Source organism: Canis lupus, chromosome 19, assembly GCF_003254725.2.
Source record: "Canis lupus dingo isolate Sandy chromosome 19, ASM325472v2, whole genome shotgun sequence".
Taxonomy (NCBI): Eukaryota; Metazoa; Chordata; class Mammalia; order Carnivora; family Canidae; genus Canis; species Canis lupus.
Genome location: NC_064261.1, coordinates 24,865,584 through 24,878,835, shown reverse-complemented (window position 1 = coordinate 24,878,835; position 13,252 = coordinate 24,865,584). Strand labels below are relative to the sequence as shown.

The 13,252-nt window shown below is 33.5% G+C and overlaps 1 pseudogene; it reads left to right on the top strand.

Moving 5' to 3' along the window:
- The first annotated feature begins 4,513 nt into the window (after positions 1-4,513).
- LOC112652464 (superoxide dismutase [Mn], mitochondrial-like) lies at positions 4,514-5,327 on the top strand (annotated as a pseudogene).
- The last annotated feature ends 7,925 nt before the right edge of the window (positions 5,328-13,252 follow it).

The window sequence follows — 13,252 nt, the reverse complement described above, 5'->3', positions numbered from 1 at the left end:
CCATAGTAAAATTGAGGATGTTGGTGTTTAAGTCATGGGGAATTCCCCGCATCTAGCAAAGAGATATTTGCATGGCCGGTTCTTAGCATGTTCTAAAGCTACGACGTTAACCACACACCTAAAGGAAAGCACAAATGAACAAAGGTGCACATACAAGCACAGTATTCAAGTTGAGGAACACAGATTGCACTCCTCTGTTACCAAATTGCTGAGTGGCATTAGTCATATCTCTTAAAGTCTCTAACATTCATTTTTTTAAAGAAAATTAATCACACTAAGGTTATAATTACTGAGAATTACCTAATACGGCTCTGCTTGTATGCAATTCCCCCAGCTAATTAATCAATGTGAACATTTATTAGTCCTATCTAAATTTTGATTTGCACATTGGAAGGAGCCTCACCTTAACCCAGAGGAATGAAAGGTGAATGATGGCATTTCAGGAAGCATAGCAAACTGGCGAAAGAGATACTCCGGAGTGGAGAGTACTACTGTTTTTCCTGGAACTACTGCATCTATCTTAGGACCAAATGAAAACCAGCTTGAAGACAAAACTGATGTAATTAAAGGAGGCAGAAATTTCTATGACAGATATAGACCTTGGGACGTGAGCTTGTCAGTAGCCAATTTCACTGCTGCTTTATGAGGTCTCTATGCCTGCTCTTGGGATAATATGAAGTATTATGCCTGGCTCTGGGCATTCCTCTCCCTCTGATATGGAGATAACAGCCACCAGGCCAAAGGGCTTGGTCTAACTGAGGTGGGGAACAGAAGGCTCTTGAGGTCTTGTGAGTGGTGGACTAATATCATCACTTTATTTTCGAAAGAAATTATTATTTAGAACCTATTTGATGTAAATAACATAAACTCTCTTGGTAGAAAACTCAAAAGAACTGGGGGAAGCTATAAGAAGACAGGCCTACTCAAAGGGAAAACTTCATTTCAGAATTTTGTAAGGAGAAAAAAAAAAGAATCTTGTAAGGAGAAAGTTGGCTGCTATAGTCATTAGTGAGTTTCCCATCACTGGAGAGATTCAAACAGAAGCTCGGTTTTTCTCTTGCCTATTACTCATCAGCTTCTGCTGTTCTTTCTTTCTGCTAATTGAGTAAAAGGGGAGATATGGGACCACTTTTCCCAGGTTCCCTGGTAGTAGCTGGGTGTGGACATCTGATAAGGGGTCACTGAAAGAAAGTAGACCTTTGCCATTTCATTGCAAGTGTCATCCTCTGTATTTGTCCCCCTTCTTGTGATCAGAAACCTGGAGACACTAGGCCCAGATAACCATGAGGATGAGAATGGTGGAATAACAGAGGAAAATTTGTGATTGTTTCAATAGGTGCAGGAAAAAAAAAGAAATTGACCAAACTCAACTTCCATTGCTTAGAAAAAAAAAAAATCAAAAAACTGAATAAAAGAAAACTTCTTTTAAGAACCTGTAAAGCCCTGCAGTTAACTTCATACACAATTGTGAAAAGTTCAATGCTTTCTACATGACATCTGGAGCAAAGCATAGACATTAGTTCTCATCATAACACTTAACATTTTACTGGAGATCCTAGCCAGTGCAATAAAGCAATAAAAAGAAATAAAATCCATATAATTAGAAAGGAAAAAGTAAAACTGCCTTTATTTAGAGACAGCATGATTGTTTATGTAAAAAAAAAAATAGTGAAACCATAAAACAAAAAGTATAAAAAACGTATACACCTGACAAATGTATTTAGCAATATTGTAGGATAAAAGATCATACACAAAAAGAAAAAAGATCATACGCAAAAATAATCTAGTTTCTGTAATTAGCAATAAGCAATGAGAGAAGAAAATTTTTAAACTCCTTTTACAGGAACATTAAAATCAATCAAATACTTAAAAATAAAGTTAATGAAAGATATTTAATCCCTCCACACTGGAAACTGCAAAGCAAACCTAAAAGATATTAAAGACTAAATAAATGGGAGAGATGTACCATATTAAGGGATTTAAAAGCCTCTTTTTTAAAACATTCAATGTTTTTAATTTATTTCCTCTCAAATCAATTAATAGATTTAAAGCAATCCGAATGAAAATCTTACCAGGCTTTTTGGAGGCATTGATTGATAAGTTAATTCTTATATATGTATGAATATGCAAAGAACATAGAATACCCAAAGCATATCAAAAAAGAAGAAATTCAGAGGATTAATATTCTCTGATGTGAAGATTTTCTATTAAAAAGTACTATTCAAGAAAATGTGCTATCTGCATAAGGAACGACAAATGGATCAATGGAACAGAATAGAGAATCAGAAATAAATTCACATTATCTAAGGATATCTGATTTCTACAACAGTGCCAAAAGTTGAAACTGTAATACATTATTAGTGGAATTATAAAATACACAATCAATTTGGGAAAAAAAATTCCAACAATTTCTTACAAAATTAAACATATTCCTGCCTTATGAGCCACCAAATTCTGGTTCTAGCTATACCAATTCCAATGAATTAGATAAGAATCTTCAGATTAGCTTTATTCATAACTTTCAAAAACTAGAAATACTCCACATATCCATTGACAGGATAGTAGAAACATAAAATGTGGTATATTCATGCAATGCATTATTATTCATGAGTAACAATGAATGAGCTACTACTACACAAAAACTACAGATAAATCTCCAAAGCATTATACTGCTTGAAAGAATCTTTACACAAAAGAGAAAATATTCTATTATTTTAGTCATATGAAGTTATAGAATAGAAAAATCTAATCTATATGGGAAAAAAATCAGAAGACTGATTACCTTTAAAAGCCTAGAGATGGGGATGGACTTGAAAGGATCACAAGGGATGTTTATGGTCTATATTTCAATAGGTGTTTGTGTTACACAGGTTATATGTTTATGCATTTACCAACACGCAGTAAATATACACTGAAAATATGTGCATTTCATTGTATATAAATTGCGTTCCAAGAGGAAAAAAAAAACACAAACAAGAGACTGAACTCTAATGATATGCATGCTGAAGCTTTTAGGATGAAGTGTATTATTATCTGCAGTTTACTTTGAATGTACCAAAAACTAAAATGAAATGACCCGGATGGATAAAGGAAAGGGTACATAATTAGACTGTCATAAAGCCACAATAGTAAAATGCAAAGGCAGATCCTCCATGATGGATTTATAAACATTTATTGTAAAGTATTTGCAATGTTTGGGTATTTTAATTTTTAAAACTTTAAAAAAAAATCAAGACTCTGCTACTTCAATGTCCCTCTTTGTTTAGTATCTAGGATAAGGGAAGTTTTCTACGGCTGAATTTTTTTTCCTATTTATCTCCTTATTCCTTTTACTAACAGATGGCCATATACTTCAGGGAAGGTGAGGTCCCTTTTCACCAGAGTGATATTTTATTTATCCAATCCAATGCTTATAATTCTATTCCTCTTATTAGTGATTTAGGACATCTAGCCAAGAATATACAAAGAAAAGCCTCGTGTAGGGCTTCTAGAGAAGTGTTCCATATTCTGAAAGGGGAATTAGGGAAGGAACATTCTTTTTTCTGGCCTCTCAACATTGACATTTGACCTGAAAATCTTGGAGCAGCTGCAGTCATCTTTCAACCATGAAGGGACAAGCTCAAGGTCAAAGGCAACATGCTGCAAAGGCAGAGCAAAGAAAACATAACATGGGTCCATGATGGCATCAAACAAACTGGAACCCTTCTTCTGAAGTTCTTATGAGAGAAGCATAGGAGTTGACTACAGCTGTAGTTGTCCTCTTGCCATGAGGCCATAAGCATGCAAACAAAAAGGAAATGTGCAAACGATGTTAGAACAAAAAGAAAACAAAAAGAGCTTGGCTTTTTAATATCATTATTGAGATGCCTAAAGTCTCACCTGAAGTCCCCTAGACTCCTCTTAAATACACAATAAACTTCTGAGTTAGTTGTGTATTGTGTTACTTGCAGCTGAGAGCATTTTAACTGCACTCAGCCTTGACAACGAAAAGTATATGTATATACCATGAGCATATGACGTCTACATTTATTAATAAAGGTCATTTTGCAGACTGCAATTCTACCAGTAACTTTATTAAAATAGTTCATTGTCACTTAAAGTCATAAGAAAAAGCTTTACAAGGAGGAGGAAGCTGACTGAGGGTCTGAAGGAGGAGTAAAATTTCACAGAATGAAGAAAAGAGAAGTGAGAAAATCTCAAATAGGGGACTTAAGATATTAGGACTTAAAGCTCAGGTGGCCAGTTGCCTTACCTTTACTTCAGAGACAACCGAAAGTGATTTCTCAGGATAGAAGAAATCTCCCCACCAAGCATCTAAGGAGAAAATGCTGTCACTCAATAAAATGGTCACATGGAGTGTCCGGCTGGCGGTGGGCGCGACCCTGGGTCTCCGAACGCCGACTACGAGCAGGAGGACGCTGGTGCAGGCGCTGGGGCGTCCGGGGTCCTGGCAGGCAGAAGCACAGCCTCCCCGACCTGCCCTGCCGTAGATTACGGCGCCCTGGAGCCTCACATCAACGCCCAGATCATGCAGCTGCACCACAGCAAGCACCACGCCACCTACGCGAGAAGTATCTGGAGGCGCTGGGGAAGGGTGCCGTTACAGCTCAGATAGCTCTTCAGCCTGGGCTCAAGTTCAATGGAGGAGGTCATAGCAATCATTCCATCTTCTGGACAAACCTGAGCCCTACGGGTGGTGGAGAACCAAAAGGGGAATTGCTGGAAGCATCAAACGTGATTTTGGTTCCTTCGACAAATTTAAGGAGAAGTTGAGCACTGTATCCGGGCGGTGTCCAAGGCTCAGGTTGGGGTTGGCTTGGTTTCAATAAGGAGCAGGGACGCTTGCAGATTGCTGCTTGCTTTAACCAGGATCCCCTGCAAGGAACAACAGGTCTTATTCCAATACTGGGGATCGATGTGTGGGAGCATGCTTATTACCTTCAGTATAAAAATGTCAGACCGGATTATCTAAAAGCTATTTGGAATGTAATCAACTGAGAGAATGTAACCGAGAGATACATGGCTTGCAAAAAGTAAAACATTATCCTTACATTGAGCAAAATAAGGTTTTCACAACTATTTTTGTAGTAGTGCAGAGTACCATAGTATACCAGTAAGCTGCTCTATTGTAGCATTTCTTAATGTAGCTTGTTCAAGCGTTTTATGAACATGATTCAATGCTATGGATTTCTTGTTTTCAAATTTTGTTGTTGGGCAACTGAAAAAAGTAAGTGGTTTGTGTGATATAGTCTTTTCATTGAACATCTTTTTCATAGAGTTCAGATAGCTAGCAGGTTATAATTGCCATCATAAAACCATCAAAAAGATCTCATCCTTGTCCTCTTCAGGCCTCCAGGGAAGCCTTTTGCCTCAGTTCTATTGCACTTGTAGAAAATCTGGTCCTTTGCCCCACTTGTTTAACCATAAAAGATTAAATTTGTTTCCCAAGGGAAATGTTCAGTTTTTCTATTGAAAATTGCTCTTTTTGTAAGTAATCTATGTCTAGTAGTAGTACTTGTAGATATCACCCATGGGCCTTTAATTATTTTTGGTCACATGTTCCATAGGGTTAACACCATTTTGGCTTAAAAAAAATATAACTTGATTGCTAATTGAGAATTGCTTTATTATGAAAAGGAAATGGTTCTGCCTTTGAATGTCTCTGTTGGGAGAAATAAAAAGACTTTTGTGTGAAAAAAAATTAAAAAATAATAAAATGGTCACATAGAATGAAAACTACTCTCTTTGAATCAGATGTGATGCTATAGTCTCTAAGTAATGGGAAAATCCAACCAAAATAGCTTATAGAATAAAGAGATTTATTAGCTTATAAAACAGGAAATCTATTGATAGAATGATCTTCAGGATTAATTGGCCAACTCAGAGAAGTCTACAGGGAACCATTTTTTCTCACCTTTCTGTTGTTGGTACATTGATTTTGCCATCAAGCTAGATCCCCCTCTGATTGCAAGATGGCTCTATTGGTCCTGGTGTTTCATGATTTCTCTTCCTTCTCTTCCCCTTGAGTCTTCATAACTGCTTCAATCTCCCTTTCTACATACAAGTTCCTTCTGTGGCTAATTTGCACAGTCAACTGTGGTAATATGACATTTCCAGTCTTCACATTACCAGTTCAGCGTTGCCCATTCTCTCAAGATTCCAACACAACATTTCCTGAAAGGAACTCAATTGGGACAAACTGAATGCTATAGTAGTAGACTGCACTGGGTTGAGGAAAGAACCAGTGAGCTTGAAAATGTGTCAGAGGAACTTCTCAGGCTGATAGACAAAGAGAAATAAAGAATGGGGGAGGGGGGAAGGATCAGAATTTCGAAGAACTGTGAGACAATCACAAAAGGTGTGACATTGCATGATAGGGATACCAGAAGCAGAAAAAAAAAGGAGCAAAATAAATGTTTTTAGTAATGCTGGCAGGGAATTCTCCAGAATCAATGGCAGGCAAGAAACCACAAATCCAGGAAGATCAGAGAACATCAAGCAGGAAAAATTCCAGAAATAAGCCAATAACATACCCAGGTCATCATATTCCAACTGAAAAACAAAAAAAACAACAAAACCATTCACACACAAAGAGATCTTGAAAGAAGCCAGGAGAGTTGGGGGAAACACGTTACCTTCAGAGGACCAAAAATAAGGATTACATCGATCCTCTCTCCAAAAACCATGGAAGCAAAAAAGGAATAGAGTGAAATATTTAAAGTTATCAAAAGAAAAAAGGACACCAATCCAAAACTCAAAACCCAATAAAATTATCCTTTAAATGTGAAGAAGAAATAAACATACCTTCAGAAAAAGCTAGACAATATGTCACCAATAGTTATGCCTTGCAAGAAATGTTAAAAGAAATTCTTTGAAAAAAGGAAAATCATATAGGTCAGAAATATGAATTTATATATAGGACTAAATAATTTTAGAAAAGGTAGGTTAAAATAAAATCCATTATTTTTCTTATTCTTAACTGGTCTAATAGGTAACTGTTACAAATAACAATAGCAATAATATATTGGGTGATGATAGCTTATAGGTAAGTGAGATGAATGACAGCAGTGTCATAGGAGAAGGCAGAAAGGCATTGGGGATGCTCTGTTATAAGTTACCTGTACTGCCTAGGAAGCAGTTCAATTTTATTTGAAAGTCAACTTGGATTAGTTGTAATTCTAATTAAAAACCTTAGAGAAACCAGTAAAACAAAATTTAATAAACATAATTTATATGGCAAGAGAAAAAATAAATGGAACAATAAAAATCCTCAATTAAAACCTAAAATGCCGGAAAAAGAATAGAAGACAAAAATAGAAACATAGAATAAGGGCAACAAATAAAAACAGAGATGGTAGGCAAACTATGTCAATAATTACTTTAAATATAAATATTCTGAATGTACAAATGAAAAAATTTCCAAAGAGAAATCTTTTTGAAAACTCAGTTGTATATTGTCTGTAAGAAACCTAATTTAAATATGAAGACACAAATAAATTAAAAGTAAAGGGTTAGAGTTAGCTATACCAAGCTAACACTAATCAAAAGAATGCTAGAGTAGCTATATTAATTTCAGACAGAGTAGACTTCAGAACAGAAAATTGTCATGAAGAGAAGCATCACATAATGATAAAAAGATTAATTCTCCAAGAATACATAATAATTCTTAGCAACTATATACTTGAAAATAGAGCATCAAAATTTCTGGGTGAAAAGTTGATAGAACTGCAGAAAGAAAGAGAAAATCTGCTGTTGCAGTTCAAGACCCCAGCATCCTTCCATCATTAACTGACAGATCCAGCAGACAGAAAATCAGTAAGGACATAATTGAACTGAACAGCACTATTGATCTACTGGATCTAATTGACATTTATACATTTCATTCAACACAGAATACACATTCTTCTACAGCTCAAGTGGAACATTCTTCAAGATAGATCATATGTTGAGATATAAAACACACACCTTAACAAATTCAAAAGAATTATATCATACAATGTCTGCTCTTAGACCATAATGAAATTAAATTAGGAATCAATAATGGCATAGATAGCTGGAAAATCTCAAAATACTTGGAGATTAAACAACACACTTCTAAACACATGAGTTAAAGAAGATGTCTCAAGAGAAGCTTTAAAATATTTTGAACTAAATATTTTGAAAATGTGAAAATGAAATGCAGCTCATCAAAAATGAAAATTGGAATTGAAATTCATGCAGCATGAAAATGAAAATGCAGCTTATCAAAATTTGTGGAAAAAAGTTCTTAAAAAGAAATTATTGGCATTAAAGGTATGTATTAGAAAAGGAAAAAAAAAACCCTAAAATCTGTAATCTAATTTTCCACATTAGGAAACTATAGAAAATAAGAGCAATGTAAACCTAAAGCAAGTATAAGAAAATAAATAATAAAATCAGGGCAGAAATCGAGGAATTGAGAATTGGAAATAATAGAGAAAAATCAATATAATCAAAATCTGTTTTCTCAAAAAAGAAATAGACAAGCTTCTAACTAGGCTATCTAAGGGAGTAGTGGAAAGAGAACACATAAATTAGTAATATGAGAAATGAAAGAGAAGCTATTACTACTGATCCCATGGATATTAAAAGGATAGTAAAGGAATATTATGATTAATTATAAATTTGATAACAAATGAAATAAGTCAAATCATTGAAAGGTACAACTTATCCATATTCAATAAAAAATGTATGTGTATATATATAATTTATATATATTTATATATATATAATGTGAATAAGCCTATATATATTAAAAAATTGAATCAATATTACTAAACTTCCATAAAAGACAGTGCCAGGCCCAGATGGTTCTATTTATGAATTCTACCAAACATTAAAGGAAGAAATAATACAAATTCTCTGCTATATCTTCCAAAAACATAGAAGCTATAAGGTCATTAGTACTGAAACCAGATAGAGATCTTATAAGAAAGTTTTCATAAACATAAATTCAATAAAATTCTCAACAAAATACTAACAAATCAAATTTAACAATGTATAAACAAAATTATACACCTCAACCAAGTAGGATTTACTCTATGTATGGGAGGATGGTCAACATTCAAAAACATCAATTAATGCAATCCATAATAGCAATGGGCTAAAGAAAACCATGTGATCATATCTTAGAAAAGCTTTTTTGAAACCATAACACTCTTTTGTGATAAAAACAAACAAGCAAATAAACAACAACAACAAAAGCCTAACTTCTTACTTTGAGGAAACTCCTTCAGTCTGATTAAGAAAATCTAAAAAAAAGCAAAACAAAACAAAATAAAACTAAAAACCTACTCATAGCATTATACTTAATGTTGAGAAACATCTACCTAAGACTGGTAGCTAATGCAATAAGACAAAGAAGAAAGGAAAGGAAAAGGAATACAAATTAAGAAGAATAAAACTGTCTTTGTTGGCAGATGACATGATTATCTATGTAGAAAATCCCCAAAACTCAATAAAAAATTCCTGAAACTAAGTGAATATAGAAAGTTTGTAGGATGCCTGGTTAATATACAAATTCAATTGCTTTCCTACATATCAGTGTTGAACAACTGGAGTTTGAAATTTTTTAATACCATTTATATTATACCCCCAAAAATAAATAATTTGGTATAAATATAAGGAAAAACACTATGTAAGGAATCTGTATGTGGGAAATGACGAAACTGTCATGAAATAAATCAAAGAATATCTTTATAAGTGGAGGGATAATCTATGTTCATGGAAAGGAAGACTTGATATTGTTAGGATGCTAATTCTTCCCAACTTGATCTAGTAATTCAAAGCAATCCTAATAAAAGTCCCAACACATTACGTAATACATATTGACAAACTGATTCCAAAGTTTATATGGAGAGACAAAAGATTCAAAATAACACAATACTGAAGGAGAAGAACAAACTTGGCAAATGTACAGTACCCAACTTTAAGACTTACTATAAAGCTTAGGCAAATGAGACTATGTGTATTGGTGGAAAAACAGACATATACATCAACCAAACAGATTAGCAAGTTCAGAAATAGAGCCACACAAATATAGTCAAATGGTCTTTGATGGAACAAAGACAACTCAATGGAGAAGACAACTTTATTCAACAAATGGTGTTGGAAGAAGTGAACATCCATATGCTAAATAAATAAATAAGTCTAGCTCCAAGCCTTATATCTTCAATAATAATAATAATAATAACAATAATAATCAAAATGGATCACAGACCCGATTTAAAATCCAAACTATAAAACTTCTAGAAGGCATCATACGAGAAATTCAAAGTTCTCCTGGTTTAGAGATGAGTTTTTAGGCTCATGACTAATAAGAGAAAAAAAATGCTAAATTGGACTCTATAAAAAATAAAAACTTCTGTTAAGCCACGGACTGGGAGAAAATCTTTGAAAAACATATCTGATAAAGGACTTTTACCCAAAATACAAAGTGCTCTAAAAATTCAACAGCAACAAAACAAACAACCCTATTAAAAATAGGCAAATAATCTAGACAGACATCTCACTAACAAAAGTAGACAGGTAGCAAATATATATATGAAACAATGCTCAACATTGAAACAATGAAATACTTAAGATTACTAAAATCCAAAAAAATGTTAAAGTACCAAATGCTGGCAAAAATGAGAAGCAAAAGGATTCTCATTCACTGCTGCTGACAATGCAAAATTATACAACCAATTTGCAAGATAGTTTACCAGTTTCCTATAAAACTAAACATGCTCTTACCACGTAATCCAGCTCTCCCACGTATTTACCATTTGAGTTCAAAACTCATACCTGGACAAACTGCATGCAAATGTTTATAATTATATTTATAATTTCCAAAACCTAGAAGTAACGTAGTTATTCTTCAATATGGTAATCCATACAGTGGAATATTTATTAGTCAACAATTTAAAATAATGAGCTATCAAGCCATGATATGACATGATGGGAGCTTAAGCGCATATTGCTAAATGAAAGAAACCAATCTGAAAAGGCGACATATACTGTATGATTCCAAGTATCTGACATTCTGGAAGAGGTAATAACTACAGAAACAAAAATTATCAGTAGTTGTCAAGTATTTGGGGATGATGAATAGATGGACCACTAGGATTTTTTAAGGCAATGAAACTATTCTGTATAATAGTTGTGATATATAACATTATTCATTTGTCAAAACCCATACAGAAAGAGTGAAACTTTATATAAACTACAGACTTAATTAATATATACCAATATTGGTTCGTTGATTACAACAAATGTACCATACTCATGCAAGATGTTGCTAATAAGGGAAACTGTTTAAGGAGAGATGTATATATAGAATTTGCTATACTATCAACTCAATTTTTTGGTTAATCTATAACTGCTTTAAAAAAAATAAAGTTTTTTAATCTTTAAAGTCACTTTTTTCATCTCACATTTTATAATATTTTTGTCTAGTAAGCATTTAAGCTTTTTTTTTTTCCCCCTTTAAAATAGTTGCCTTTGAAGCCTGGCACTTATTCTACTGTTCACATGAGCTGCTGTCAAACTTGACAGGTCTCCTTTCCCTAGAAAGCTCTGACTTGAGAGAGCAGCCAACTGGTTTTCTGAACCAAAACTAACAAATCACATAGGTGATTGAACATATTTTTGTTTGTTTTTAAAGCAAAATAGGCCTGATTAAATCTACAGACAATTTGCAAAGTTGAGATGAGGTGGAAAATAACTTCAAAGGGCCACATCCCTGAAATATAGCTATAACCTCTATATCTGGAGTTTCCCCTAAATGCAAATACCTTCATATTATTTTTCTGCGTATCATTTTAAATATGTACAAAAAGAAAATCTAGTTCAACCGCATTGCCAATAGAAAAGAGTAGTCAGTTTTCAATCTAAGCATTCCTCCTTTGAAGGTAACATGTCCTTTCTCTCTAGCTGCCTTTAGGACTCTCTCTGTCTTGTTTCTCACCACTTTTCCTGTGATGTGTTTAAACATAGGTTTATTTATTGCACTTATTTTGCTTGAAGTTTAAAGCGCTTATTGAAACTGTGACTTGATGTTTTTTGTCATTTGGGGAAAAATATTAACCATGATTTTTTTCAAGTATAGCTTCTACCCCATGTCATTCTCTTCACCTCTCCTGGCACTCCAGTAATTCTGTGTTATATATTTTCACCATGCTCCATCTGTCTCATATTCTTCTACTGTATTTTGCATGTTTTTTTCTCTCCATGCTTCAATCTATTTATTTTCTACTGACCAGATTTCCAATTTACTAATTCTGTTGTAAGTCTATCCAATCTGTTGTGAAACTCATCTATTGAGTTCTTAATTAATATAGGTTATTATTGCATTTTTATTTCTAGAATGTTCATATAGACGTTTTTTATAGTTTCCTGATAAAATTCTTCATTTTGTTAGCTCTTTGTACATATTATAGTGTTTATGTGTAATAAATGCGATACCTGAGTTTTCTGTGGGTATGTTTGTATTGTCTCATTTCCTATCTTTAAAAATGTTTCACTGGATTATAACTAACATGCAGTAAAATGCACTAATCTTGAATGTACATTCTAATGGTGCTAACATATGTATATCTTCAGTAACCCCTACCAGATTGAGGTACCATAGTTATTAACAATATATAAAAAGTTCTACCAAATCAATGAGATTAGAGAGAATCCCACAAGGATCAAATGGACAAAAGTCCTAAACAGGCAGTTCACAAAGAGAACACAAATAGGCTATGCAAGAATAAATCTGAAAAAATGTGCAGTCTCACTTTCAATAAAAAATTCAAATTAAAAGAGCAATAAGATGCTATTTTTCAAACATTGCATTAAAAGTAACAAATTAATATATCATTAATCTATGATGGTAAAGCTGAGACTTTCATATCTTAGGGAATTGGAAATGACAATTCTCAGTTGAAAGATAGCTCTCTGTGTTTCAAATTTATTTAGTTTTTGATAAGTCATTCAGAAATTTTCATGGAAGCACAAAAAGATATATTAGCTAATAATAATATCAATAATAATATCAATACATTTTTGAGAGCTCACTATTTGCTAGATACTATTCTTAGTGCTTTATGTGTATTAACTCATATAATTGTCAAGATGACATAGAGGCAATAGATATTTCCCAGTCTGAATGGTAGTTGAAGTAGGACACTAAAGCTAAAAAGGGAATATAGTGCTTGTTTTTGCCTCAAACACTAGGTAGAAGAGACAAACATTTTAAAAGGAATAGCTG